The sequence below is a fragment of the Ambystoma mexicanum genome, chromosome 4p (genome assembly GCF_040938575.1).
Source record: "Ambystoma mexicanum isolate Mex_15411 chromosome 4p, UKY_AmexF1_1, whole genome shotgun sequence".
NCBI classification, from domain to species: Eukaryota; Metazoa; Chordata; class Amphibia; order Caudata; family Ambystomatidae; genus Ambystoma; species Ambystoma mexicanum.
Genome location: NC_090927.1, coordinates 412,903,804 through 412,929,756, shown reverse-complemented (window position 1 = coordinate 412,929,756; position 25,953 = coordinate 412,903,804). Strand labels below are relative to the sequence as shown.

Here is a 25,953-nt window from a genome sequence, read left to right as displayed (position 1 = left end):
CACTCTCCCTTTCTCTCTCCCTTCTCTCTCTTTCTTTCTCTCTGTCTCTCTCTTTCCTTTTCTCCTTCTCTCTCTTTCTCTTTCTTGATAACCTTGTTTCTCCTCTCCAGGAATAAGAAAAGATGGCTGACCGACCTCTCTTTTATGTAGAGATAATGATAATACAGATGTTAGGTATTCTAGAAATACAATAGTATAATTGTTTTGTGTGACACTGGTTGTGGTTGTTGGAGTGGATGAAGGGATGTCTGTTATATGGGGTGTCCATATGGGGTAGACAGTTGGGGAAAAAATGCTAAAATGAATGTCTATAAAAAGGGAAATGGAAAATGGCTCACTTTTTGCCGACCACCCTTACAAGTTTTCTTAGACGATTGAAACAGGAAGAATGAAAGACGTATGATTTATATAAGGGGATAGGCTTTGATGTCATTTCTGATATCGAGTACTCAGAATCCTCCAATAGCTGGTGCTCTGATATGCACATTGCAGGAAGGAATATAATCAATGAAAGATGTTACGTGTGTGCACTTATCCCGCACACATCAAGGGCTACTAAGGTTTTAGTTCCACATTCAGTCCCAATTACAGAGGCACAATTCCTGGTACATCTTGCAGTATGGGGGCTAAAAGGCACATTCCAGGCACATTGCATGCAGTTGAGGAGCATTGATCTAGACCCAGCGTTATGCAATGGCAACACAAAATACCGCCCAGTGTCTACAAGTACCATATTTTTCCTTGGCAGGTTACTCAAATGGCAACGACAAATGGCAGGGCACCACAGTGAAGTGCCCGGGAGAAGGACTGATAGAGTCATTGTATTGCCATACAATAAACAGCAAAACTCAAAGTAATATTTCTGGGGTTGTAGATATGTCGGGGGGATGAGTTAGTTATTGTAGAAGTAACAAAAGGGGGAATGTTGGGGAGGTGCTAGCGCCTTCCTGGACCCCTCAAGCGCTTTACAATTAGGCAAGACTTCTCTAAGCACTATAGCACTGAGGAATCTTTTTTCATGCAAAAATAATCACACACAGGCGTGGCCAGCCACTACATGAAGACAGAATTTAAATATAAGGTGTAAATAACCATTAGCTGAATACACTTATACATGTTATTCTATGTAGTTTTAAAATCTCAAAGCACAGTAAAGAGTTCTGGCCAAAAGGAATGCAGCCTGTGCTAAAAATAGACTACAGGCATTGCGTCACTGAGGCTAGCTCTGGCAGAGCATACGAAGTAACTCAGCAGCTTGTTCCCTGTCCATCAAAAGCCTATGCAGACTAAAAGACTCAATGCACGACATACGTAGTACTATGGAAACAAGGTTTTAAGGACAATTACTGGACCAGATAAAATATAATTATATTGAGTGGAGAGTATGGCGGGAAGGTGTGTTTATATATACATTTTCATAATATAGAAAATTATGCTAAACAGGAGCTACCATGTATTCCTGCATAGGCAGCAGTATGCTAAGTAGTTTGTAACCTGGCCATGCAAGAAGGAAGACTGCAGCATCCCTTTTAAGGAAGACGAACAGTTTTGGATATGCTATGCCAGTATCCAGTAACCAAGTTGAACAGTATATAAGGCGCCTGCTTGGCATCAGTCTGGAGGAGCCGGCCACGGAAGAAGGACAGAATGCTGGTCGGGAGGGCAGAGTCTGTTGCTCCCCCATCCTCATTTTTGTACAGATTAAATTGTTATCCTTGCAAGACAAGACCCTTGGCCGTAATTTCCTAGAGGGATGAACTTTAATCTGGTGTGAGCTTCATTAGGGGTCCCTGTTTTTAAGGGGTACCCCTGTAAGTATGGGCTACGCTTAAATGCCAGCACAGTCCGCTGGGATTCCTAGCACCAAACATGCAATGTCCTTTCGTACAATCAAGAGTGGAAATATACCTGCCCGTTCCTAGCTTCTCGATCAAATAGTCAATGCATTGCATTAGATCATTGCCAAAGATGAAGATCGAATTCAGCTTCCTAAAATCTAAACAGAATCGCCAAGAGTTATCAGGTTTAGCAACTAGAACAATAAAGGAGGACCAAGGACATACAGAGAGCTGGATGATATCAGCCGTAAACATCTCTATCTCGTGTTCAATAATCTTTTTCCTGGCCTCAGGGATCCTGTAAGGTTTTAGGATAAAGGTTTTCCCAGCCGGTATGCAGATGGAATGGAAGCATTTACTAACCTAACATTCTGCAGCTCACTTTCCTATCATGTCCCAACGAGCATCGGTAGGGCTGATTCTCCAGTCTTGTTCAGGTGTTCCATATTCGAATGTCCCGGCACCTGTCAACATTTTCCAACGTCTAGAACGTGGTGTTGGCTTGCTGCTCCTAGTGATCTTCATCACTCCATCCCACTTCCTCGTCTCAGTGGTTTTAAAGTGGGAGGGATCTACATAAGGTTGGTGTTCAGAAAATAGTGGAGATTCTTTATCCACACCAAAATATGCCATACAAGAATGGGGGAAAAGTAAATGGGTGTTATCAAGGAGTGCAGGTAAAGACCTGCTCTGACCCAGCGGGCTCACTTCACCTCTCTGAGGGTTTTCCTCCCCAGGTGGTCCTCCCACAGATAGCCACCCCAAGGGTCAGAGTCAGGTAGCTTCTGCCTTTCCCTGGCCACATATGGGGTGATTTCCCCCAGAGAAGTAGTGACGAGCATGCTAGATTCATTGCAAGGTGGTATGCCAAGGTTCAGAGAGGTGTTAAGTAATTCCTTGACTTCGTTCTTTAGTTGGGACATAAAGGTGGTACCTTGGTTAGTAAGAATCGATTTTGGAAATCCCACCCCCTATAAGAAGGGTAGCAGGTGTTTCAAAATCTGCTAGGTAGTATTGTTGCAAAGTGGAAATGCCTCGGGATAGCGGATGGAATAGTCTACAATTACTAAAATTAGAGCTATCAATTGACTCTGTGTTTTGCCTACTCCCTGATGAGCGGCTGTCAAGTGTTCATGGTCTAACTTTAACACCACCCTTCTGTGGCTTTGGGGAACTGCTACTTGTGTTTGGGCTGAGCCATCCTTCGTCAAATCCTGTCTATACAATAAGACGGGTTGGTTGCATCCAGCTTCCTCAGTAGTTACCCTGATGGAGCTCTCTAAGAGCTGGGTCATTCCATTGTGCAAAGGCGAGGCCGGGTAGCGGGCAACCTCCTCCACCTCCTCCCAACAAGTTCTGCTGGGGGAATGTTAGCTTCTCCAAAACCCCTTGACCCTTTTTCTGCATCTTCTAACTCTCTCAGTATCAGAAACACATTTTTGTTAAGAATCCCGTGGGCTATTTTCTCCCCTTTTTTAATGGTATAGTGATCATTATCTTGATTGTGCAGTAGAACTTTGATGTGGTCCCTAAAGTCAGTTTCTATGATGTCTGCCACCACATATAAACCATATCATCAGGCTAATTCAGACTTTGACGCTAGCCTAATATAGCTACCTTCAGGTGGGGTAACGGTAAGTCCTGTGGGTATCAATCGCCTTTCATTGGGAGGAATCAAGATGTCCTCAGTACTTTGTAAATCGAAACCTATGGACTCTTCTTTGGATACCGTGGACTTAGCGCTTACTTGAGAAAACAGCACAGGACCCCAAATTCTGTCAGTTGGTTGACATCTGTTGGTTGGTTGTGGTGGGTCGGAAGAAGGAGACGGACACTCTGAAGACATGATTCAAATTATTTAATTAAATGTATAGGTAGAAAGCCTAACTTTCCCTATTACTAGAGGGAATACCCTTACCTATCTAAATAAACTAAAGGAGTTTGTCAGTTGTCAGGAAGTCCAAAGTAAATATTTCCTGCGTACAAACTAACCCTATCTAACACTATCACTATAATTAACTAACTTAACCAAACCAAAGGAATGTCTTGTCCTCGCCTAGTCTCTTCAGTTCCTTTGATAGTCTCTGTATTTATAGATCTTTTCTGTGATACAGATATTTCTTGATATGATCTCCTTGAATAGTCTTTGAGATCAATTCTTGTAGCTCTTCAGAAACACTCTTATGCTTCATAATTTCTGTGGTCCAATGTTTAGAATATCGTCCTCTAACTTCCTCACACTGTGATTATCACTTGTATATTGTTTTCAGTCTTTCTTTCCACTATTTCTTGAGGTGGGCTTCTCATAACCCTTCTTTAAACAACCTTTGTGATAACTTCTTTGTCTTAGAGTGTCTCTTTGGTCATCTTGTTCATTCAGGCCTTTTATATCCTGTTTCTTATAATATGAGTTTGAGTTAGGCTTCCTCCAGTCTTGTACTTGTAAGGAAGGTGGTTTCTTCCCTTCCTCCCAGGCAACTGTGTTTCCAGTCTCTCTTACTTATCCAGCTGAGTTGCGTAATTCCCTCTTTGTTTCTAGGCTTTTCACTACTAATCTTACATGGTTTCCTGCTTGATATCTCATCCTGTGCACTGGGACAAGATTCTCCCTTCATATAATAACCCTCATCTCATTTGTTATTATTTTACAAATCCAATTACACAATTTAAGTTCTATTTTCTCGTCCTTTGGATTGGGATGAGTTTCTTTCAATCTATAATGGTTTCCCGGCAGCTTCCAGCTGACCCCAGTTCCCCCTGTACTCCTCTCTGTGCTGGGGATGGCGGTAGGGCTCAGTTCTCGCTTCTCGTGTTCTAGGGTCATCTGGTTCCTGCTCCGCACAGGTGCTGGCAGATTGAAGCGGCACACGTTTCCCGACCCGTAGATCCCAATGTCATTTTCGAGCATCTTGCACTGCACGCTACTCTTGTAGTCATGCCACCGCCGGGCAGCTTGTTCCTTCTCCTTTCCTCACAATGTTCTCTGCGCATTGCATACACCAGGCCACCGGCGTCTCGTACTGCCATTCGCTGCCTCGTTGAAAGTGGCAGGCTCAGCGGCTTGTTTTCGCTTCACCTCCACAAGATGTAATGTCAGGGGCTTCCCCTACGCACCAGGCTCTCTTCTTCCTCTTCTACTCGTCACAGTTAAAAATGTGTCTCTTGGGGGCGTGGCCTGGAGCTCCGGCAATGCGGACGCTCTCTTAGAGGCCTCCGTGACTGGCCCGCTGTGCATCTATTTAGGTGCAGTTCTAGCTTCTAAAAATATGCACCAACCTCATCGGAGGTGTCGGAACACCTGCAGTGTGCAGGGAGATAGGTTCTGGTGCTGACGGCCGCATGGAGGCTGCATGGCGACCTCTGAACCGCGCGGCCCCTTGGCTGCCTCCTCTCTAGATGTCAGATGGAGTTCACCGAGCCTGCGGCGATGCGTGGTGGAGGCCAGGGGAGGCATTCCCCTAAGCTTTAATATCCCGAAACACGCTCTTACCTCCACCCGACTTGGTTGCCGGAGCAGCTGAGACCCCCACCCACTTACTGTCGGGTGCAGCAACGGCTCTGTGACCGCCAGCGCCGCGCAGCAAGACGTCCCTATGGGGGAGAGCTCCGACCCGGGCTGTAGCAAAGAAGCTCCTCCTCAGCAACACCGAGCACCCGGATCAGGTGTCCCAGCACCGGGAGTCCCCATCTGAAGCAGAGAGGCAGAGGCACTATGGATTCTTCGTGCTTCCTCCCCACGCCGGCCCTGCATTCTTCCTGGTAAGCTGCAAGGGGACCAACCTAGGCTACGGCGAGCCCATCAACGCTGCCCCAACACTTCACGAGCTTCAACACAGGATGGTGCCCCAGACTGGCAGCAGCTCCCTATGAACTCCACCACCTGGTCACTGAACCAGAAACCCACCACACTACTATCCCGAGGGAACAGAGGGCACCCTACGTGGCTGGATGGCAAGACACTATTAATTTCAGTGACACATACTCGAGCCTTCCTGTTTTAGCGAGGTAGTGCTCCCCTTCAAGGATATATTTCAGGATATATCTCACAGGGTCCGCCTGGCAGTTACAACACTCCTCCTGCACAGAATGGCTCCAGCTGGTTTCCTTGCCTGGTGCATGTGAGGGGAGCGAGGCACCACCTTGCCCTGACTCTTGGGCTCAGACTATATCCAACCAACGGTGTGAAACTGCAACGGCCACGCTTTACCACCTCCCCCTAGCCTCACAGCCAGTCCATTAGACTACCGGAGACACCCCAGTCCTTTACACCAAGGACGGCTCTGTAGGCAGGGGTACACTTACAACAGCGCTATCCCCTCGTTCCTCCTCACTTCCTTCCTGTGGCATCCCGGCACACTCTGCTGCTTCTCTTCCCTGCAGTCTGTACTAAGGAACTAGGGACTACAACACAGCCTCACAATACGCTTATGAAACCAAAATCCCCTTCTACTCTTCACCACGCTGGGTGGCTCCAATCCACGTGAGACTCACCTCAATAACCGGTACGTCCCAGCCTTGGACAATAGTCTCCCTCACCCCACAGCGCCAAGGAATCCCGGGAATACCCACCTCACCCCGATCACGTGCAATGTCGAAGCAACCAAAAGCCGGAAAGAACCCAGAGATCGCCACCATGTTCACATCGACTGAAAAGGGAAAGAAACTCGACCCCCCAGGCTCACTCCACAAAAATCCCAAGAGGACAAAGAAGCCCTTGCTACCAAAGGAGACATTTAGGCTTTTATGACCGACATCAAGTCCGAATTCAGATCCTGCATGGTGGAGCTCACCACCAAACTAGAGCACACTGATCAAAGGGTGACCGCAGTAGAACAAAGGGTGGGGGAGATCGACAACCGCTCCCAGGACCAGGCAGCCAACTGGGGGAAATCCAACGCTCAATCAGATCCCTACAGGATAAATGTGAAATCCTCAAGTTCAAACAAGAAGACCTCGAAAATAGGGCTTGACGCAACAACCTCTGAATTCGAGGGATTCCGTCCTCTGTCTTGGACAAAAACCTGGCGGAATATGTGGGGGGTTTCTTCCAATCTCCGTTCCCACAGCTGGACAAACCCCAACTGCAACTGGATCGCACCCACAGGTTGCGCCCACGTCGGGGGGTGGACTCGGACCTTCCTCCCGATGTCATAACTAGAGTGCACTTCTTTACTACAAAAGAGGTCTCAGCAATCAGCCACTCACAGGATGAGCTCTCCTTTCAGGGTTCTCCGCTCCAAATTTACCAGGACCTCTCTCTTCTCACCCTCCAGAAAAGTAAGTCCCCCAGGCCTCTGACCCCTTTTATTCAAGAGCGTCAGATTCGATATAGATAGCTATTCCCGACCACCCTACAGTTCTCATAAACGGCAGTCTACGCAGAATCAGTCATTTTGAGGACGCTAACAAAATCATGCACCCTGCCTCGTGCGACGAAGCCACATCGCCAAGAAAAGACGATGCTACCGGCCCGGGAGCCACCTCCCAAAACCTAGGCAGTCCTCCTGGTCGAAGGTACCGCGGAGTAGCAAAAGAAGGTAGCCAGGTGCAAGACCATAACAGGAGGATTGTTGCCACACGCGCCTGCCGTCCGCCCAGCTCTGTCCCTAAGGAACTTCAACAACCTTGAACTAGCTTACAAACAACTATAACTAACACAGCGGGCCCCACCTATGGCCCATGCCCATTTCCAAGGGACATTACACCTATGAGTCCTTGGAATACTACACTACCGTTACCTAGACAGTTGGCCTGGTTGGCCAGGGGAACGGGCGAACCCACAAAGTCAGCCCCCCTACCAGTTAAAGTTACGGCCCCCCGTTGGTGGCTCATGTTAAAACCCCAAGTGCAGGGCGACTCATTCGTAGCACTTCCTCGAGATGGCGGCTGACTCACACCCTTCTGACCTCTCCCCCCCAGATGCGTCACCAGAGATGGTCCAAACCCAGGAGTATCAGACCCTAAAATTTCTCTCCCTCAATGTCAACAGACTGAACTCCCCTGCTAAGCGCAAGTCAATTCTGCAAAAGCTCCAGGATGAAGACGCAGCGGTGGCCCTGCTCCAGGAAACTCACCTACTACCGATAGACTTTGGGCGTCTCCGCTCCGGATCTTATCCGCTCCAGTTCTTTGCCTCAGGGAGCTCTAAGAAAGGAGGTACAGCGATCCTCTTCAGGAAGGGCCTAAACCCCCAGGTCCTGGAGACAAAAACCTGCCCGGAAGGACGATATGTGGCAGTCAAATGCCTTCTACTGGGAGGCCTGTACACTTTCACTTCAGTGTATGCCCCCAACTCTGGACAGTCAGCTTTTTATGACTCACTGGGCTCTTCCCTCTCCCACTTTACTGAAGGCCAATTCATAATTGGGGGAGACTTCAATGGAGTACCAGACCCCACGAAAGACAAATCTCACCCCTGACCCCCAGAGACTTTACTCAAGCACTCAGCCTCCTATGCCTGCTTGGATCTTTGGATATAGTGGACTCATGGCGGGTGCTCCACCCTTCCGAGAGGGACTACTCCTTCTACACCTATGTTCACCGAACCTTCTCAAGGATCGACCTTCTCCTCCTGACATCCCCTCAGCTGCTTAGCTACATTGACGAGGTATCCATAGGCCTGCGAGACCAATCTGACCATGCTCCAGTAAGCATTGAGATCCAAGCACATGTACCCAAGCCCAATTCCCCGCGTAGATGGACATTATACGATCCAATCGTCAACGAAATGCTGCTACGGGACAAGAGTGCAACGGCAATCAAAAACTTTCTCAGTGAGAATACAGTTGAAGATAACTCCCCGGCAAACTACTGGGATGCCCTGAAGGTGGTGATCAGGGGAGAACTAATCGCGCAGGGGGTGACATTTCATCGGAACAGGTGGCAGGCCCGCCAGGTTCTGGAGGAACAACTCAAAATAGCGGAGGAAACCCATAAGGAAAAAGGCTGGTCCCCCAAAACTCAGCAAGCTATGCGGATTGCTAGATAAAACTGGAGGCCCACTACGCCGAACACCCTGCACAGCTTATGATCAAACTACTACTATGCGAAGAACAACAAGGCGAACAAGTTACTTGTCGCTAAACTGTCTAAAGCAAAACATAGTAACACCATCATCGGACAGCAAGACCCACAAGGGGTGATACAATATGCGGAACTGAAAAAGCAACAGCTAGTGGCAGACCATTTAGCCCAGGTAATGATGGCACCACCGCGGGACCAGGCTAAACAGCGAGAATACCTACGGGAAGCAGCCCTCCCCAGACTACACGACTCGACGAAGGAGAACCTGGAGGCTCCGATTACAAATGAGGAGGTCGACGAAGCCTTTAAGTCCCTTAAATCCCGGGCCCCAGGCCGGGTGGATTCTCATCAAGGTTCTACAAAATCTTCAAACCGCAGCTGGTTCCCCCCCTGGTGGCCCTTTTGAACTCCTTCAGAGAGACGGGGGCAGTGACCCCTTCAATGCAAGAATCCACCACTATCCTTCTGCCAAAACCTGTGAAAGACCAGAGCGATCCGGCCTCCTACCGGCCTATAGCCCTGCTGAACATTATCGCCAACCTATATTCGAAAGTTCTCGCCAACCGCTTATCACGTGTACTACTCAACATAATCCACCCTGACCAGGAAGGCTTCATCTTGAACAGATCAGCAGGTGACAATGTCTGCAGAGCCTTGTAACTGGTGGACTTGGCCTCCCGGGGCTCTCAGGGGCTGGTGCTGATGGCCCTAGACACCATCAAAGCGTTTGACAGGGTGGACTGGTCCTTCATGAGCTTGATTTTGGAGGCTTTTGGATTTGGCCCGGCGTTCCAAGCAATGGTCCTGGCAAACTATCAATCAACGAAAACATTCCTCAGGATCAATGGCTCACTCTCCGCCCCGATTTCTCTGACCTGCGGAACCAGACAGGGCTGCCAGCTATCTCCTCTGCTATTCGCACTTATCATGGAACCCTTCGCTCAAAAGATCAGACTGAATAGCCACATCAAGAGCCCCCAGGTAGGCACATCCCAGCACAAAATCGCACTGTACGCAGATGACGTGTTGTTCACGATCACAGAAGCCCGCTCCTCCCTAGCACACGCCTTGTCTGAAATAACCAGCTACGAAGATGTCACCGGCTTCTCCATCAACTTCAACAAATCGGTTGCACTGGGAGTGGGCCTCTCCTTGGAGGAATGGGAAGCACTGGCCCCGATGTGTTCAATTGCGTGGAAGAGGAGGACATTCCGTATCTAGGGGTCCAGGTACCCGCAAACCCGAGGGACACATATCAAGCCAACTTCCCTCGACTCTTCAGGGACCTAGAAGGTGACTTGAAGCGCTGGGGGACCCAGGAGATCTCCTTGATAGGACGCATAATGGCCTGCAAAATTAACCTACTTCTAAGATTCCTTTAGGCTTGATCTTCACTCCCTGTTGCAATCCCAGCTCCCGCCCTCCACGACCTGCAGAGAAAAATGCTTCGGTTTATCTGGAGAGGTAAGAAAGCCAGGATCCCCCAAAAATCAATGCTGGGGGACGCAAGATTGGGTGGTCTGGGGGTACCCGACCTGCAATCCTACAGGGTGGCAGCACAATTAGCACACATCCGCGTGTGGCAAATTACCACAGACCGCCCTAGATGGGTGGAATTGGAACAATCCCGGCTCCCGCTCCCCCTGCGGTTCCTTCCACACATCCCACCCTCTTAGAGAACGATGGGAAGGCCTTCTGCTGGCGACCAAACATACGTTCAACTTCTGGGATTGGGCGCTAAAACGTAAGAAAATCCCGAGGGGTCTGAGCCCCCTATCCCCGATCTTTCACAATCCAACCTTCTCACCCAGGGCGAACCCCCGAAACTTCTAAAATTGGATAGCGGGAGGCCTCGAAACCTTAGATCAGCTGTATGAGGGTGACAGACCTTACATCTTTGAACAATGTAAGGAAAGGTTTCAGCTCCAAGAAAGAGACAGGTTTACGTACATACAACTACGTCACTGGTGCTCCCAGCCCCAAACGCTCTGGGCGGCCACACGCCCTCTCACCTCCCTCGAACTAACTCTTAAAGACCTTGCAGCCCGCGGCAGGATTTCCACCCTGTACAGACGTTTTCTCAGAGACTTTCTAGCCTCAAGAACCTGATGTATGGCACAGTGGGAGGCTGACTTGGGCACCCAGTCGAGGACCAGTTCTGGGTAGATATTTGGACCCGAACGCAAAAGTCATTCGCTTGTGTCACCAACAGGGAATGTGCGTACAAAGTTTTGCTGCGCTGGCACTACTCTTCCCTCAGGCTCCATCACATGAACCAGTCCATCGACCACGCTTGCTGGAGAGGGTGCGGCCAACCGGACTCCTTTTTCCACATGTGGTGGACATGGCCAAAAATGCAACAATTCTGGAAACTATGCTTAGCCACCATCGAACAGATCACCCAGACAGCTCTACCTCTGGAGCCCGAACCCGTCGTTCTGGGGGCCCTGGGTCCCGGGATCTATTCACGCTCTGGGAACAGAGCTAAACTGCTGACTCAATGCCTCCTAGCAGGGAAAATAGTGATCCCCGCTCTTGGAAAACCCTGGACGGCCCCCATATGTTCCAATGCTGGGGAAAAATATGGGACATACTAATTGCGGAGAAGGGAACAGCGGCAAGGGCCGGATTTCTCCACTGCTTTCAGAACATTTGTGCCCCAGTACTGGAGTATGACCAAAAATGTCCTGCATTAACCTACAAGCTTACCAATATTCGGCGGGCCATGAGAAACCAGGACGCTCCCAGAAAGGGGGATATAGTCGAAGCTGGCACAGAAAATGCAACCAGCGGGAAGCGTCCCCGGACCATGAGCCACGGGGGGAGGCGGGTGGTGGATCGGAGGGGAGTTATGGTTTTGTCTCACATGCTTTGTTTATATTATACTGCTGTTGCCCTGCCTTGGTTTAAAATAAACATTTTTTTTAAAAAATGTGTCTCTTGTAAAAGAAACATCTTCCTTTTCTTTCATAGTTGGGTTTTTTTCCGCATTGCCTTCAGAAAAAGAGGACATTTAATTTACTTTCACAGGCAGTCCCACGTATACAGCTATGGTAGTTGGCCTAGGTAGATCCTCATAGGAACGAAGTCCTTGTCCCCAAAGGGGGAGTCTCTCCCGGTGAGGTCCCACTTGCCTCGACCCATAGGGAGGGTTTTGCGGAGCGGGTTCACCTCCCTAGCCTCACAAGGAGGATTCCCCCTTTCGGAAAAGGGACAAATCCCTGCAATTTGTCACTAAACTTAAATACAGAGCTACTGGAATTTGGGGACTCAGTGCCATTTCAAGGCAACCTGGAGGGATTGAAACATTATAAACATCAAAAACTGTTAACTTATCAAAGGGAGAGGCGTAACCCAGACCGACGATATTTGTGAAAAGTCCAAAAGGATTTGACACAAAAGCTGTTAATACAATCTGCAAGAACTGTAAAGACTGAGAACAAGTTGAATACAAGTGGGCCAGTCGGAAGCCTATACCGAGGCTATTATATATAAGCCTCCCTTTTCTTTTTAGTTAGCTTATTTTATAAAGTGGGAGGGCCGGTTAGATACTTATGATTCGGAGCCGAAGGCTATTTGCTCGGACTTGACATGCACCTTTAGTTTACTTTTGTTAGGTAGGGAACTTCCCTCATAGTGATAGGGCAAGTTAGGAGTGTTCTTTTAATGTATACAACTATCCGTCTGGTTCACCACACAATGTACAAGCTCAGAACCCCTTTATGGTCCAATCTTTGTAGTCTCTCCTCTTCCTTGGAAGGATGAGTAGGAGAGCAAAATGCTGGTAGGATTACTTTGTCTTAAGTGAAAATCCTATAAACACAAAAGGGGGTAACCACTGGGAATTATTGTATACTTATCCTTGGATTGATGGATGATTTTACTATATGTACCTCGAGGGAGGTTACGTGGTTGTAACCCTATGCTAAACAATATTCAAGAATTCATCAAAAAAATATCAAGCATGACATGAAACAAAAAGATGGTTATACTTAGAATTTCTTTTATTAAAGCGTCTTTAAGAAAATATATTGAACGCAGTTACACAGAATAATAATGAATATTATCTTCCAATGGCATTATTATGAAGTTTGAATGCTAACAAATGTAAGAAACATATTTAAAAAACTATGCTGATGGCCACCAGGGGGCGCACACATGGAGGATGCAGGATAGAGCTCCTCCACATACCAGACCCCTACATTGGCAAAGGTGGCCCCATTTGCCCCAATCTGAGAGAAATATAACGCCCTCTGAGAAGAACGACCAACGGAGAGCAAAGTGAGTGAAAATCCGAATGAAATCGGTGTTCATTTCATGAAATGGCACAGCTGTGACCAAGGCGGACTCGCGTCGGCAAAGAAAGAGCACAAGGCACAGCCGGCCTGCCTCCATGTGATACCAACTCCGACACAGAGAGGAAGACCAGCTTTCTGAAAACATAACTTCGGTGCCGGTGTCCAGACCCTCAGAGACCACGAAAGTGTCACACCATCAAAAGAGAAGACAATCGTGGATCAGAGAGCAGTAACTACGCAAAGACAACCAGTGCCATTTAACGCAGTGGAGACCCCGGAATACGGAATCACACTGTGCAAGAAGGTAGGAGGCCGGACGCAGGGCGGGGGTTGCTCGCACTGAGGAGGCCAAGATCCCAGCCTCCATGAAGAAGCAGCAAATCCAGGGGTGACAGGCATACGTAGGATCTCTGAGGGCAGTAATTGGCCGAGCCCCTCATCCCAACGCCCCTAACAGTGCGATATTCGCGATACTCACAGCGAGGACATGAAAAGCACGCCAAAGACAACAAGGTGGGGTGGCACGAAGCCTCTAAACCCCACACCGCAGAGATACAGAACAACACGGGCGTTTTACGCCACAAAGAAGCACAATACGTCGCGCAGTGATATGCTCACATGTGATTCCATGAACCTCCCGCCCAAAACGCACTGACACTGGATTTGAAGGCCAAAGCCATACCAAATACAATGGAGGAACGAACACGGAAGTGAACAGATCGAGGAAAAAGCAACCACCCCAAAGGCCCGGCATGAGACAACCTTCTTGAACAATCAGACAACATCCCACACGAACCATCTGATACGGCGAGAAGTTGTCAAATCCGTTACATGACAGTGGGGACAGAAACCGCAAAAGAAATGCACAAAAACACCTGAACTCAACATTCCATGTGCAGTTTCACATTACAGACGGCATAGAGAACCCCAATGCGGAACAGGAAGTAAGGACCCTCTTCGAGAGGGGTGCAAACCTACATTGGAGACCACATATATGACCCTAACAGAAGTGCCTGTATGCGCAGAAAGGCAGGATCTTATAGGCAGGTCATGTGTGACCAGATCCTCACGGCTGGATCCCTATGTATTCCAACACATCAAGACACATCAGAAAGGAACACAACGGACGACTGAGGTATGGTATCTGGTCATTGCATCTAAAGCCATACCATTGAATGCATTTGCATCGAATTTCTTACATCTAAAATATTTGCATCAAATGCATTTTTTTGGGTGGTAAAGGGTTAATTTTGGTTCAGGTGGATTTTTAAGGGCAAAAAACAGGGGTTTTGGGGGGACCCATGGAGAACCACCCAATTTATTTTTTTTTAAATGCATTTGATTCAAATTTTTTAGATGGAAAAAATTAAATACAAAGGCACCTCTATGGAAGGGATTCGATGCAATGACCATAAACCCTGAGGTATCATTAGATTGCCGATTAATGAACCGCGTTCAAAGGCAATCCACAGAGACCACGACAACAAACGGTTTGAACCCTAACAGAACACGGTGTGGGCAATACCGGTGTGTGACCCCCGACTCAGGGGCCACACACCTGTATTGCCCACACCACCTGATATTAACACCTTACTTCGTACATGGTATCCTCGAAACAATCATTCAGGTGACCACCAATCAGTTGCTACCCCCAAACCAAGCAGTGGGCCACCACAGAACCAAGGGATAATGCACACTTACTGCTCTGCAACAACAACAATCAGAGCTCCTCAAGGTAACAACATTTGACTAACTCTAGAGATCTTCAGAATAGCATCCCCTGGGGAATGCGGCACATACCTGAGATTGGCACGCCAACAAACAAATAAGGCTTTTGGAACATAAAAATAGACTTGCAGAATTTGCTTACTCAGGAAGAAAAGATAACGAGGAGCTCAACAACAACCCCACAATGGCTTCGGGGAGTCAGGACGCAGCGGCCACAAAGGCTGACATATCCTCGCTCTTAGACGAAATCAGAAACATGCGGGCGGACATAGGCAGCAAAGTGGACAAGATCAACACCAGGAAGGACAAAGTAGAAGAAAGGCTCCAAGATGTGGAACACAACCAGTCATCTCTAGACACCTTGGAAACAAAGACAGACGTCCGGCTAAACTACCTCGAACGACGAGAAGCAGACATGATCCTAAAAATTGATGATTTCAAGAATCGGGAAAGAAGAAACAATCACTGATTTTTTGCCATTCCAGAGAAGGATGGAGAGACAGAGAGTGACCTCCTCAAAAATGTGATACACCAGATTTTGAAACGCCGGTTTGACGACGACTCCATCGATGTTACAAAAATGTAAAGACTCCACAGAGCATTAGGACCTGCTGGGGGCCCGGAATCTGACCTAGTACGCTTTCACAATTACCCCGACAGACTTAAGATTCTTGAGAAAGCCAAGACCAAAGGGGCCATAATGCTATACACAAAGCGCATCATCATCTTTGGGATCTGTCGTCACTTACCCTCACAAAACGACGATTATGCCTTCCATTGACCAAATGGTTGAGAGACAAGGAAACAAACTACAGATGGGTCTACCCGTTCTCAATCATGTTTGAACTGAACAGTCAAAAACACAAACTGGTAACAGAAGCCGAGATCGACAACACAAGGAATTACTTGGAGGTGAAGTCAACAGTACCGAAAATCAACCAACAACCAGCAGAGACATGAGATGGAAAGTGAAAGGATCAAACAGAAAAACAATACCTGGATCGAAAAGTTCAAGAAACTCAACCCTGCCTCACCCGACCCATCATGAGAACATGGCAACATCCTCGACACACTGCTGTATGGTAACACCTACAGAGACAAACTGACTAATGAGTCACCAGTGGTCAGTAGGGAAATGTCATATGATGCAAGTTGGTAAAAATGTACACAGGAGGGCCATGGAATCACGGGCAACATGGTAAAGTAGTAATGTTAAAAATGTTGAAAGGCGTTTTTATTGTTATAGTTGAAAAATGTTTATTTAATTGGGATATATGGGGGCACCCGACATGGTGGTGTAATGCATAGGGGTCTGGTATGAGGACCTCATTGATGACCCGGATGTCCCAGTGAACATAACTGGCATAGGCTGGATGCCGCGTATGGAAGGAAGCAGAGGGAAAGCTGAGGGAGGAGGGATGGGGCGGAGAGGGGAATTTCCTAGGGTAACCTCACAAACTATAAGGCGCAGAATACAATTTTTGTCACACTCGAAAACATTATACAAAAGGGACATCTTCGACATATGAGGGCAGATGAGAACCACAAATCACACAAATGGCGGCATTAACTGGGGCACACAAGGGAGACAAGCTCTGAATATGTACACTAAATGTCAAGGGTCTGAATTCACCTACAAAAAGATCTCTGGTGGCCAGGGAATTCAAGAGATCAGACGCCGATATCTTATTCCTACAGGAAACTAGATATCAAAGGGGAGAGGAATGCAAGATACTGAGTAGCTTGATCAGTAGTGTATACTGGAGCTCTGGGATTCTCAAGAAGGCAGGGGTGGGAATTCTGATACGGAAGGGACTACATATAGAGGTCACACATACCTGGGAAGACACTGAAGGAAGAGCATTAATGATCTCAGGCCAAACCCAAAACACAAAAGTCACTTTGGCAACACTTTAAGCACCAAACTTTGGTCAGAAGAGTTTCCTACAGAAGAACACAGAGAAAATAACCAGGGCGGCGCAGGGACATCTTATACTTGGGGGAGACTTTAAACACATGGATGAACGTAAACTTAGATAGACAAACCAGAGAGGATGTAAACCACGAACCCCTGGGTCAATGGGGGGGCAGAATTAAACAGTACCTTGGAAATGTATGGCTTAAGAGACTGCTGGAGACACCTACACCCGCAGGAGAGGGGTTTCACTTTTTACTCCACATCAAATGGCACCCTCACGAGAATCGAATACATATACGTCTCGAGGGAACTTCAAGGGGTACTAAGGGACTCTCACATTCACCCAATCACATGGTCAGATCATGACATGGTATCAGCTGGTAGCTCATGGGAGGGCATACGCACCGGGAATTCGAAATGGAGATGCAATGACTCCCTATGGAAAGGCCGAGTCTTTAGAGAATCAAAACAATTCTTTGTCGTCAATAACACAGGGGAAATACAAAAGGGAATGGTGTGGAATGTGGCCAAGGCCACATGGGTGGTATTCTCATCAGGGAGGGAGCCTGAAATAAAAGAGAACGTGCTCCAATAGAACAAGGGTTGAGAACCAAAATAGAACAGACTGAAAGGCGAGCACAGTTCTCCCCTGGAGAAAGACAAAAACACCTATGAAAGCAAAGGACATGAGAGGGAAACAAGCTGCTTGAAGAAGGAAAGATAGTCAGAAATCTACAGTTTCTCAAACAAAAATTCTACGAGAAGGGAGATAAAGCCGATGCCCTTTTGGCAGCAAGACTACGAAAACAACTAGCTGAGAGATGGGTGAAGGAGCTAGAAGGATCAGATAATAAAGTGGACACTGCAGAAGGGAATCGAGAGGCTTTTGCCTCTTTTTACAAAACCCTATTTAGCAAGGCAGGTACAGCACCTGCCGGAGCCATCGAGAAATACCTTGCAACTCACCTCACTAACGAAAGCACAGGTTAAATCCCTCAAAGCACCAATTACGGGAGATGGGCCATCAAACGCCTCAAACTGGGGAAAGCACCCGGTGAAAATGGCTACACCCCAGGGTTCTGCAAAACATTTGCATCGATCCTAATCCCCTACTTGACGGCACTCTTTAATGACACAATGGACACGGGGAAAGCACCAGACTCATTTGCCAAAGCCCTCTTCACAGTCATACCTAAGGAGGTTAGAGACCCCAGGCACTGTGGCTCTTACCGCCCGATATTCTCAATATTGGGGCAAAAATATATGCCAGGGTAATTGCGGCTAGACTAGAGGACCACCTGCGAAAACTAGTACACTCTGACCAGGTAGGATTTGTACTGGGTAGACAAGGAGCAGATACAATGAGAAAAACACTCCACCTAATAAATGAAGCCCAAGGAATGCAGGGAGACTCCACCCTCTTCTCAATAGACACCAAAAAGGCATTCGATAGACTAGCATGGGAATTTCTACACAGAGTCCTCGTTAAAATGGGATTGGGTCCAAAATTCCTCCGAGACATTAAAGCATTATACACATCCCCAAAGACCTGTGTGGCCGTTAATGGAGGATACTCTAAGTGCATAAATCTAGGTAGAGAAACTAGAGAAGGGTGCCCACTATCATCGCTACTTTTCGTGCTCTCACTGGAACCGCTTGCACAAAGATTACGATTAGATCAAAGGGTAGAGGGAATTACGGTAGAGGCAAAACATACAAACTCGGTCTCTATGCAGATGACATGTTACTACGTATAACAAACTCCCCAACATCGATTCCAGCAGCGATCGAAATTATTGATATGTATGGACAATTGGTAGGGCTCAAAATAAACCCCGGAAAATCGGTCCTCCTTCCAATAGATAAAGGTAGAGATGCAGAAATTGGTCGGTTCATCCCCTTAGGCATGAAGACCAATCAGGGGACCTTAAAATACTTAAGCATAAACATCACGAGAGAACTTGGAGAACTATATGAGGCGAACCTACCCCTCCTAATAAAGGTGATAGAGACCGACCTAACTAGATGGAATTGCTTAATGCTTTCATGGATGGGATATCTTAATACCATCAAGATGTTCATATTATCAAAAATTGTATACTTGTTTCAAATGCTTCAATGTTTGTGAACACCAAGGCCTCCCTTCTACGCTTCCTCTGGCAGGGCAATAAACCCAGGGTCTCTTCCGCACTATTACATCTCAACAAAGAAAATGGGGGAGTGGGGCTTCAAGATATACCTCTATATTATGAAGCCACCCAGCTTAGAATCCTGATTTCATACCTCAGATAGCGAAAGGACCTGCAATGGATAGGGCTAGACTACCACCACCTACATCCAGCCACAGTGGGGGAGTGGCTGTGGGAACCTAGGCCAAAGTTACTTAGAAGAATACGAGAACACCCTATACTAGGAACGCTGTGGAGTATATGGCGACAAAGAGCGGCAATGAGAGGCATCACAACGTGGCCATCACCCCTGGCACACATATGGGTACCAGGTAACAGAGATGCCATTCCAGAACCAGAGAGGTTTCAAGCGTGGTTTGAGGTCAGACTCGAAAAAGCAGGACAGCTATGGAAGGGGGGAAACTACATCACAATACAGGAGCTTGAAGAAGCACAGGGAATCGGTCCACTTACAGTCTTCCTATATTTACAGATAAAGGGTATAATGACCAGAGAAAGCTGGAAGGACAAATTGTGAAGAGAACTTATCCCCTTTGAAAAAATACTGGACACCGGCACAGGCTCTAGTGGTCTGACAGGTATTCTATATAGGGCCATTTTAGAGACAAAGAATTCCTCGTCTGACAAACTAAGGGAAAAATGGGAAGTAGACTTGGGAAGGGAACTGTCTCCACACACGTGGCTCATGATGTGCAGAAAAACCTCACAAACGTCCATAGCCTGCCAATATAAACTTCACGGTATCAAACTTCTTTACAGGTGGCAATACGACCCAGTCAGACTTGCTAAAATGTACCAAGGAGCAATTCCCTATTGTTGGCATGAATGTGCAATGAAAGCTAATTACTGGCACATGTGGTGGGCTTGCATGGCGGTACAATCATATTGGGACAAGGTCCTCAGTTGGATTACAGAATCAGATGGGAAAATGAGGAACACAGTGCCACTGTTGATACTGTTTGGCCTATAAGAACACGATGAAGAACTTGTAAAGCTACCTAAAATGGCTCACGGTTGGCTACTGGCTGCGAGAGCATGCCTTGTGCAATACTAGAAAAGGAAAACTCTCCCATCAAAGTCTGAATGGATCAGGGTGGCACAAAACGTGTATTTAATGGACCGCTTAACCACAGCCATTCACGGAGAACAGGCATCCGTGGAAATGGCATGGTCGGACATCTGTGCTAAACATGATCAATGACATGTCAACTATGAATCTGTCTCAATCTAGAAAATTAAGTCCAAACATGGGTCGAGCACTCAGAAAAAGTCTATTACGCTAAGAATGTAAACACCCGGAATGCTGTAAATGTCCTGCCGATGATGTTAGTTTGTGAAATGTGATATAATAAAGCCTGAGGTGTAACGGAACTGGGGGTGGTGGGAAGGGCTAATGAAAAATAAAAAGGGGAGTGAAAAGAACTGCAATAACACAAGTTGTCTAAGATGGATGTTAGGATGTTTCCATTCTATGATATGTTAATTCAAAAGACTGAACGCCTGCTGCATGTAAAAGATATGATTCTCTAAAACTGAATAAAAACTGAATAAAAAAAATAAGCTATGCTTACAGTTGTAAGGATGAAAAAAATACTAACAAAAAATATCTGCTCTGAATTGAGGGAAGGCTGAGGGCCCCTAGTGTCTGTCCGCTAAATAATAAAAGAAACCAACTTTCTTGTTTTAAGCAGGGCTACAATAAAGTAGGGCATGCATGCGGATGCCACCCTAAACAATAACCCAGTGCTAGAAATGGGTTAGAATAGGCATACACTGTATGTTTCAGTGGAAGCTGCAGTGTGCACCACATTCGTCACGACCAGAGGACAACCCCTCTGGTGAAGCCAAACAATGGTATCTTAGTCATATCTAAAAACAACTGAAGTGAATTCAATAATAAAAAAACATGCAAGTTGCTTGGTAAAGAGAAAAGAAGAAAAAAGGTTTGCAACCCCTTCACCATCAAACAGTGAAATTAGCTCGAAGAAATAGGTAGAGAAATAACCCAAATGAAATTCCAACACTACCTTGGGAAGGAAGGATGGACAAACTCGGAGAGACACCTTATCATTTGTAAAAATGGTGAAGGGTGGTTTGTATGACAGAGCCTGGAGCTTCATCACTCTGCACACTGATGCAATGGCAATCAGAAAGGTTGTCTTCCAGGCGAGACGCCTGAGCGGGAAAGAGTGCAAACATTAACACAAAATTCAAGTCCCATGCCAGCACAACGGTTGTTGGGGGAAAGCGTTTGTCAGTCCCCTGAAGAACTGCATGACCAGTGGCACTGTATAATAGGAGGCTTGGTCAGGTGTTCCCTTGTAAATAAAAAGTGCTACCCAGTACCCTTTCTCTAAAGCCAACTGGAGTCCTTGCCTTCTAAGGTGTAACAGATAAGAAAGTACTGCAGCAACGTCACATGTAAAAGGATCAAAATCCTTACCTCAGCACCAGCTGCAAAATCTCTTCCATCTGCAGCACTAAAGAACCTATGTTGCTGGTCATCTTGCCGGAAGCAACACCTCCATGACGTCTTGCAGAAGGTCCCAATCTCTGTACCTCATCCTTTCCATAGAGATCGAGGGCACTGACGTTGGGCTGGAGGATTAGACCTTTTTGGGCGGTGCCGTGGAGGACAGATGGCCAAGCCCAGAAGATCCAGGTACTCATGGGAGACCGAACCCTGCATGCTCAGGGTATCGGCCATAATTTTCTCCTTACCGGTCAGATGTATTGCCAATGAGGAGATTTGCTTTTGCAATGCCAAGAACCAGAGTTGCATTGCCTCTATGCACAGTGGTAGTGACCCTAACACCGCCTTTCTTGTTTTGGTAGTGCATGGCCGCTGTGTTGTATCATGATCTGACTCTCTCAGCCTGTATCGAGGGCAAAAAGGTCATCATCGCTAGTCTGATCATCCTCAACTGCAATCATTTGTTGTGGAGCCTCGTTTCCGATGGGGGCAGCAGTCCGCTAACCTTGAGTTTGTTCAGGTGTGCGCCCCAGCCCTTCAGCAAGGTGACTGTCACCTTGTCACATCAGGCCAGGGTTGCCAAAAGGGTTCTCTCTTCATTAAGTTCTCCTTGCTGGACCACCAAAAGATGTCCTGTGAGACCCTGGTCAGGATCTGCAGAAGAACCATCATGTTGCCCAAGAACTGTGATCACTGGGATCTGAGAGCATATAGAAGGAATGTCATTCTCAGTCTGGCCTTTGGCACCAGACAAATGAATACAAGATGCCACGAGGCCCAACAACCTTAGAAAGTCTGTGGTCATTAACACTAGAGTGTTCTGAAATTTGGAGAACATCCTTTGGATATTGGAAGCTCTGTCCTTGGAGGGGGTGGGGGAGCCTGCCCTTGGATGAGCTCAGGATGGCTGTGATGAATTGGGGTGTTATTGAAGTTGTCTCTGAGACTTCTTGAGAATGAGGGAGAAGCCCAGTTTGTGCAGGAAGTGGCAGACGTGGGTTAGGTGATCCCAGTTTTGCTCTTTCGGGTGGGCCTCGATTAGCCTGTCATCCAAGTAAGGGAAGACATGGATCCCGTCCCTTCTTAGACTGGCTGCCATCCTTGCCAATAGCTTGGTGAAGAACCTCGGGCGGAGTTGAGCCTGAATGGCAGTACTTTGAATTGGTAGTATGCACTGCCAATCACGAACCTCAGGTACTTCCTGTGCTTGGTGTCAGGGCTGAGCCACGTGTTGGGGCCAGAAGGCAGGTAGCAGCCACTGTGGGGGCTGCAGAAGGGGTGAGAACCCCCCTGAAATGCCCTACCCAGTATTCAAGGCGGGTTCTCCATCCCTTTTGCAGAAAGACGACTCTGGGATGGAGAACTGCCTTGGAACTACATCTCCCAGCAGGCCGTGCCTTGCACGAGTCTGCTGTCAGGAAATGCCACGTCCGCGCTAATGCGCATGTGCGAGCCGCGCCATCGGAGTGACGCTCGCAATTCCGGATGCAGATGAGAGAAGAGGTGATCCACCCGAGCTCCGGCAGGCACGCCTACGCGGGGCAGAAGCTCCCGCCTGAACACAAGCTCCCGCCTGAACACCCCAGGACCCGCGCACAATCAAAAGATAAGTTTCTCTTTTAAAACGACTTGTTGGGAATGCAAACGCAGTTGGGAGGCCACGACGATTTCGGCTGTACTTCCGGTTGGGATTACGGTTTAGACACCGTACTGCAGACTGGGGCAGAGGCACGAGAAGCATCGCGCAAGAGTCCCCTGCAGTCTGGGAACCAGCACATAGACCCTGCATGATTTGGGGCAATACTGTGACTAACTGCCCACGCACTTAATGCGTGGAAAAACTAATTAAACAACTCGGAGTGAAGTCAACTACGAGTTTGTTTCTATCCATGTGCTAGGCACCAGGATTGTTTTCGCCCGCACTGACAATGTGTTTTGGTATTTTGCAGTGAAAGCTTGAGTGTCCTTTGGCTGAGCAACACAAACAAGTCAGGAGGATCTGAGGCACCAGCAAGTGCTGTTATATGTTTGTACCCTGTATGGGTATAATGCACGCAATTTGAGAATATGTGCTGCATGAGTTAATGCAGGTGTTATTACTGTGGCATACTATAGTTAGTAGCAGAGCAGCTACGATAGTCAGCACTTTCATGTCATAGTGTCCTTCTGGAGCTCCAGTACAAAGGCTCCCCTTTGAAGGGCACACAGTGTGAGTGAGGTGCATGAGTGCATGGGCGGAGTACGTCCATCGGAGCAGCGCACAGGAGCCGAGGAGCATGTTTCCCTAAAACCCCCTACCTATCCATAACAGCCTCCTAACCCTCTTTCCGGTTATCCTGAACTCCCTCTACCCATCCAAACCAACGGACCCTAACCCTCTTTCCCCGGCGGGTCAAGGTGGCCTGTGCTTTACATTCCCAGGTGCTAAGACCCAACGGGGAGGCAGGTGTTTGTGCTGCCTCTGCGCCAGTCAACAGGACTCTTGGGATGAATCGGGACATGGAAGTAAGCATTCCATAGATTCAAAGACACCAGACAATCCTGAATCGCTAGAGCCTGGAGGATCTGCCAAAGAGTCAACATCCTCATGTTGTCCTTCCTGCGGAACTTGTTCTAGTGCTTCAGGTCCAAGATGGGTCACAGCCCTCCATCTTTTTTGAGCATTAAGAAATAGTGGGAGGACTATCCCGGATTAATTTCCACTAAAGGTACACCCTTTATCACACCTTTCTCTATCACACCTTTCTCTAGTAGGGAAGAAATCTCCAGCTAGAATAGCAGATCTGCATATTTTGGAATCGGGGAAGGAGAGGGACAGGCACATACATGGGTGTCTGATGAAAGGCAGGCAGTAGCCTTGCGAGATTATCTGTACGACCCACACATCTGAAGGAATGGCTTGCTTTGTACTAGTGGGTTAGACACCCTCCCACTGGAGTGTTGAGTGGGATTAGATTAGGAGGCTTTTGTTGCCACTGTTACTCCTCATGAGATGGAAGCAACAGTAGAGGACTGCCCTGCCATCCCAGCTCTTCCTCTCAATGATTTGTGGATTTTTTGTTGCCTAAAGGTGGACTGACCTCTTCCTCTTGGACGGAAAGACCCGTAGTAACGAAAGGGCCTTTTCCAATTTGAAGTACGTGCCTGTGATGGTTGTGGTCAAATTGCTGCACTGAGAGACTTCGCAGCTGCCTTAGAAGATTGCAGTTTCTCTAAACTGTTGCCTGCTTTGGAGCCAAAGAGGTTGTGGCCTTGGAAGGTCATGTCCAGTAGATTTTCTCGCACATCTGGTTCAAATCCAGACTTTCTCAGCCATGAGAAATGTCTCAACGATGAACTGGTGCCCATTGTTCTTCCTAGACAATCCGAAAAGTCCAAGCCAGATTGCAGCACTTGGCTCTTTGACATCCATAATAATATTGAGGAAGCCATCCATTTTCTCCACTTCTGGGATATCTTCTGTGGCCTGTTCTAACACTGACCATAACGTATGAGTGTACTTGGCCAGGCTACCAGAGGTAATAACTGCCTTGCGGATCATACTTGCTGAGGCAAAGATCGTTTTGCCCAGGCCACTACCCTCTTTTCATCCCTATCTGGGGGAAAGGATGGTGTGACGAATTGCAGGAATTCGGCCCTTCTCCCCCAGGCTGATCACCCTGAGGCTAGGGAGGTGCGCTCGCTCTGCAATATCCTCCGTATGGGGAGATGCAAGTGGCACCTCACAGGGAGAGACTCCCCCTTTGGGGACAAGGACTCCCGTTTCCAAAAGGAACTCCCTAGAGGACCTGCTAAAACACCATATTTTAACCTTCCTGATAATCTATATGTAGAGAAAGTCAATATGTGCCAGTGCCAGCAGGAACTTGAAAACCTCCTTACAAGTTCCAATCCTATTGGGACAAGGAACAGGACATCTGGAAGAAAAGAGTTCACAACAGAAAGAGAAGAAGCAAGCTATTCGGCCAGGGAAAGCCCCACGGCTATGTCAGCCTAACAAGGGGAGGAGCCGGGGGAAATAAACAGAGCCTGCGAGTTTCAAAGTGAGACACACGACAAACTCTGTTGAGCAGCAGAAGCAAGATGCGCAACGTCCTCCAGTTAGAGGAGATTGAGTGCTGACAGGTGTGCTACCGTCTGCAGCAAGAAGGTCAGACAAGCTTAAGCCAGATGCGTGGTGGGCTGGAGCAAAGGAGGTGAAGGGAACAGAGATCTGTGGTGCGACTGAGGAGAGTCTGTGGTCGACTAGAGGTGCGCATAACGAGGCCAAAACTATTCTGCCATGGCCGACTGAAGCTAAGCCGATACCGGGAGACCAGAACGCCATCCATGGCAAACAAAGAGAAGTGGGCAAAAAGAGCCGAGACGCCACACCACAAGGAAAGGAAGCTGATCCTTGCCAAACATGAATCTTGGTGACATTAACCCCAGGCACTAAAGGTAAAAGTGCTAATGGGAGATCCAGAGAAGGATATCAGAATCATTA

At 47.6% G+C, this 25,953-nt stretch overlaps 1 protein-coding gene across 3 annotated transcripts in view; it reads right to left on the bottom strand.

The window, feature by feature from the left end:
• Positions 1-25,953, bottom strand: part of NBAS (NBAS subunit of NRZ tethering complex) — a 3,456,930-nt gene that overhangs the window by 1,498,503 nt on the left and 1,932,474 nt on the right. The window lies entirely within an intron of this gene.